Source organism: Coregonus lavaretus (genome assembly GCF_964263955.1).
Source record: "Coregonus lavaretus genome assembly, chromosome: 19".
Lineage (NCBI taxonomy): Eukaryota > Metazoa > Chordata > Actinopteri > Salmoniformes > Salmonidae > Coregonus > Coregonus lavaretus.
Window position 1 is genome coordinate 37,627,815 of NC_140006.1, and position 6,000 is coordinate 37,633,814.

Genomic DNA, 6,000 nt, shown 5'->3' on the forward strand with positions numbered 1-6,000 from the left:
ACCACCAAGCAAGCGGCACCATGAAGACCAAGGAGCTGTCCAAACAGGTCAGGGACAAGGTTGTGGAGAAGTACAGATCAGGGTTGGGTTTTTAAAAAATATCAGAAACTTTGAACATCCCACGGAGCACCATTAAATCCATTATTTAAAAAATAGAAAGAATATGGCACCACAACAAACCTGCCAAGAGAGGGCCACCCACCAAAACTCACAGACCAGGCAAGGAGGGCATTAATCAGAGAGGCAACAAAGAGACCAAAGATAACCCTGAAGGAGCTGCAAAGCTCCACATCGGAGATTGGAGTATCTGTCCATAGGACCACTTTAAGCTGTACACTCCACAGAGATGGGTTTTACGGAAGAGTGGCCAGAAAAAAGTCATTACTTAAAGAAAAAAATAAGCAAACACGTTTGGTGTTCGCCAAAAGCCATGTGGGAGACTCCCCAAACATATGGAAGAAGGTACTCTGGTCAGATGAGACTAAAATTGAGCTTTTTGGCCATCAAGGAAAACGCTATGTTTAGCGCAAACCCAACACCTCTCATCACCCCGAGATCACCATCCCCACAGTGAAGCATGGTGGTGGCAGCATCATGCTGTGGGGATGTTTTTCATTGGCAGGGACAGGGAAACTGGTCAGAATTGAAGGAATGATGCATGGCGCTAAATACAGGGATATTCTTGAGGGAAACCTGTTTCAGTCTTCCAGAGAGTTGAGACTGGGATGGAGGTTCACCTTCCAGCAGGACAATGATCCTAAGCATACTGCTAAAGCAACACTCGAGTGGTTTAAGGGGAAACATTTAAATGTCTTGGAATGGCCTAGTCAAAGCCCAGACCTCAATCCAATTGAGAATCTGTGGTACGACTTAAAGATTGCTGTACACCAGCGGAACCCATCCAACTTGAAGGAGCTGGAGCAGTTTTGCCTTGAAGAATGGGCAAAAATCCCAGTGGCTAGATGTGCCAAGCTTATAGAGACATACCCCAAGAGACTTGCAGCTGTAATTGCTGCAAAAGGTGGCTCTACATTTTACATTTACATTTTAGTCATTTAGCAGACGCTCTTATCCAGAGCGACTTACAGTTGGTGAGTGCATACATTTTCATACTCTACAAAGTATTGACTTTAGCGGGGTGAATAGTTATGCACGCTCAAGTTTTCTGTTTTTTTGTCTTATTTCTTGTTTGTCTCACAAAAAAATATATTTTGCATCTTCAAAGTGGTAGGCATGTTGTGTAAATCAAATGATACAAACCCCCCAAAAATCTATTTTAATTCCAGGTTGTAAGGCAACAAAATAGCAAAAATGCCAAGGGGGGTGAATACTTTCTCAAGCCACTGTATAATGGTGTGTATAGACAGTATGGACAGTATATGAATAGAAAAGGTGTGTACAGCAGTAGTTATATAGGATTAGCCTTGACTAGAATACAGTATATACAGTTGAAGTCGGAAGTTTACATACACCTTAGCCAAATACATTTACACTCAGTTTTTCACAATTCCTGACATTTAATCCTAGTAAAAATTCCCTGTCTTAGGTCAGTTAGGCAACAAAATAGAAAAATTCCAAGGGGGGTAAATACTTTCGTAAGACGCTGTATTTCCCATTGTCTCACGTCAGATAGCGCGATGGCCGTCTGCACTGCTGGCTCCTGGCAACTGCGTGTCGCGTTAGAATGACACCATCTGACAGAAGACAATGCCATATATCCACCCTATATAGGGAATTAATGCTAGGTCTGCCCTCTTCCCCACTCTGCTAATATGCATAGCCAGATAAGGCTGTGCCCTTAAATCGTCCGAAATTCCTCGCCCATTTCAAGGGTTCAGTATAGGGGCCAATCTGCCTGATGATGACAATTCCCACCAAAGCCCTCTGCTCCCCTGAGACAAAATCCCTCCCTGTCGATCGCCTAAAACATCTGTCTTTACTTTCCCAAATCTCTTTGTATCTGCTCTTCTTTGGAATATCAACCCGTAATCTGGGTTAGAGAATGGAAGCTCGTGTGGGGAGGGGTTTAGTGAGGGCTGTGGAGGATAGGGTGTAGTCTAGATGGTAGTACCTGTTGCACTAGATAGTGAGGCAATTTAGGCAAGGGACTGATAATTCTGCACTGGGAATGTAGGCTATGTTTTAAAAAAAAAACTTTATTTATCCAGGTAGGCTAGATATCTTGAGGTTAAACAAACCTATTTTGCAAAGGAGATCTGGCAAGAAGATCAACATGAAAATATACAAAAGTTGTGGTAGTGCTGAATAGACCATTTCTGTGTATTATACTTCATGCAACTTTCGTATGTAGCAAAGTGGGTTTTGTTTTGACTAGTAGTTTACATAGACAAAACAAACACTTCGATGTTTTGTCTGGGACTCCTGTGTTCATTCTGTTCAGCCCACCTGTTGTTCACACTACGAATCACTCTGGTTATGACCTAAATACAGGTAGTCACAGTGCATCCATTTGGTTAGAACCTCACATGCAGTTGATATGGCTAAACTGTCAGCTTAAAAATTATATTGAGGAATACATCTGCCGAAAGCTTGCAAGGTAAAAATACACTTGACTATGGGACATTTCTGCAGACCTTAGCAGCATTGTACGTTGATAGAAGAGTTACATTTAGATGCTTTCCTTGTGATGCTTTCATTAACACTCAGACAATTACCGTCTCCCTTTGGCTCTCTTCCCACTTAAACAGAGCTAACGCTAACCTAATGAAGCGAGTAGCGAGGACAATTTAGCCATTAGAGCCAATTAAGCCAATCCAATGCAATCCAACTCTTAGGGGGATGTTGAGAAGAGTCACAATGGCATCATCAACCACCCAACCAGACATGTCGTCCCGTGTAGCTCAGTTGGTAGAGCATGGTGGTTGCAACGGCAGGGTTGTGGGTTTGATTCCCATGGGGGACCAGTATGAAAAAAATTATGCACTCACTAACTGTAAGTCGCTCTGGATAAGAGCGTCTGCAAAATGTAAAATGTAAACATAGACTGGTGTATTTAATTACTTTTTCCCCTTGGTGGTAAGTGTTAATACTTCTGCCATTTTGGCTCATCAAGCTACAGCTTCTCTCCACACAGGGATTATACCTGGCCTGGGAGCAAATGTTTCCCAGTGCGGATGCGTGATGCTCTGCATCGCCACAATAAGCATAAATCCTCTTCTTCACAGCGTATTATGGGAATGAACATAAGGGATTGTGTTATTGTTGTCCTATAATCTGGGTTTAAACTCCTTGTTTTACAAATGGCCCTTTTAAAAAGCTTTTTGCCATGTATAGGGTAAAAACCTCATCCTGTGTTAACCTACTGTCACGTTATTTTCTGGATTGTAGCTTTAGTTTCTTGTTTCATTAACTGTGTTTAGACACCATGGCCTAATACGTGAACTCGTAAGAGTGTCATAGCTGTATTACGGGTGTGCTATGACAGTGGTCAGGTCAGATACTGTAAAGGTTAGCTTCAGAGGCTAGCTCTGTAGCTATGCAAGGTTTTGGCACCGTTCCAAAGAACTTGTAGTGGTAGCAGAATAGTGTATAGTATAGAACTTGGCATGCAATCCAAATAGCTCAGTATCCAAGATATTATAATTCTCAAATGCCTTTCCATATGTCCTTGCCCTCAAAGGCTGAGGGTAATATTCTGCTTCAGAAGTAGGCTCTTTGTAAAAGTACAGTATGCACTATATTATAACGCTCTAAACGCTAGGCTACCTGCCGCCCTATTCGCTGAGCAGGTACCTGAAAAAGGCCACCTGGAGCTGGTGAGATTTAGCAAAAGAACCCAAAATAAGGAACTTGGTGGACCAACTCTCAAAGGTACAGGTTAAACGTTTCTCAGATCCTTAATTTACAGTGGGGAAAAAAAGTATTTAGTCAGCCACCAATTGTGCAAGTTCTCCCACTTAAAAAGATGAGAGAGGCCTGTAATTTTCATCATAGGTACACGTCAACTATGACAGACAAAATTAGAAAAAAAAATCCAGTAAATCACATTGTAGGATTTTTAATGAATTTATTTGCAAATTATGGTGGAAAATAAGTATTTGGTCAATAACAAACGTTTCTCAATACTTTGTTATATACCCTTTGTTGGCAATGACACAGGTCAAACGTTTTCTGTAAGTCTTCACAAGGTTTTCACACACTGTTGCTGGTATTTTGGCCCATTCCTCCATGCAGATCTCCTCTAGAGCAGTGATGTTTTGGGGCTGTCGCTGGGCAACACGGACTTTCAACTCCCTCCAAAGATTTTCTATGGGGTTGAGATCTGGAGACTGGCTAGGCCACTCCAGGACCTTGAAATGCTTCTTACGAAGCCACTCCTTCGTTGCCCGGGCGGTGTGTTTGGGATCATTGTCATGCTGAAAGACCCAGCCGCGTTTCATCTTCAATGCCCTTGCTGATGGAAGGAGGTTTTCACTCAAAATCTCACGATACATGGCCCCATTCATTCTTTCCTTTACACGGATCAGTCGTCCTGGTCCCTTTGCAGAAAAACAGCCCCAAAGCATGATGTTTCCACCCCCATGCTTCACAATAGGTATGGTGTTCTTTGGATGCAACTCAACATTCTTTGTCCTCCAAACACGACGAGTTGAGTTTTTACCAAAAAGTTCTATTTTGGTTTCATCTGACCATATGACATTCTCCCAATCCTCTTCTGGATCATCCAAATGCACTCTAGCAAACTAATAATAATAATAATAATAATAATAATAATAATAATAATAATAATAATAAACTTCAGACGGGCCTGGACATGTACTGGCTTAAGCAGGGGGACACATCTTGCACTGCAGGATTTGAGTCCCTGGCGGCGTAGTGTGTTACTGATGGTAGGCTTTGTTACTTTGGTCCCAGCTCTCTGCAGGTCATTCACTAGGTCCCCCCGTGTGGTTCTGGGATTTTTGCTCACCATTCTTGTGATCATTTTGACCCTACGGGGTGAGATCTTGCGTGGAGCCCCAGATCGAGGGAGATTATCAGTGGTCTTGTATGTCTTCCATTTCCTAATAATTGCTCCCACAGTTGATTTCTTCAAACCAAGCTGCTTACCTATTGCAGATTCAGTCTTCCCAGCCTGGTGCAGGTCTACAATTTTGTTTCTGGTGTCCTTTGACAGCTCTTTGGTCTTGGCCATAGTGGAGTTTGGAGTGTGACTGTTTGAGGTTGTGGACAGGTGTCTTTTATACTGATAACAAGTTCAAACAGGTGCCATTAATACAGGTAACAAGTGGAGGACAGAGGAGCCTCTTAAAGAAGAAGTTACAGGTCTGTGAGAGCCAGAAATCTTGCTTGTTTGTAGGTGACCAAATACTTATTTTCCACCATAATTTGCAAATAAATTCATAAAAAATCCTACAATGTGATTTTCTGGATTTTTTTTCCTCATTTTGTCTGTCATAGTTGACGTGTACCTATGATGAAAATTACAGGCCTCTCTCATCTTTTTAAATGGGAGAACTTGCACAATTGGTGGCTGACTAAATACTTTTTTCCCCCACTGTATCTGTTGATTCCAATTGCATCCATTGATTGTTTTTGTTTAGCAGTGGTGCTTTTCCTCCCAGAGCTATTGATGCAGATTTCAGCCATTTTGTGGTAATCAAGATGTTTTGAAACCCTATCAAGCCAAAGAAAGTCTTTATCAGTTTCCCATTAGGGTAAATTATGTTAAGAGATTGACCAGCCCAAGAGTTCTCATAGAACGTTGAAATCTGACTGATAATAGAACTAAGCAACTGTGACTGATAGGAGAAAATATGTTTATTAAACTGCTTATTTCTTAGTTAATTGTGGATTTTAATGGTGTTAATTTCGATATTTTGATTTGCACTAAATGTGCTTCATTTTTTTAAGCTGGTGAGGAGGACTGAAGCTTGATCTGGGGTGGAAATGAAATATTTAAATACAGTGCCTTCAGAAAGTATTCATACCTGTCACGACTTCCTCCGAAGCTGCCTCCTCTCCTTGTTCGGGCAGGCT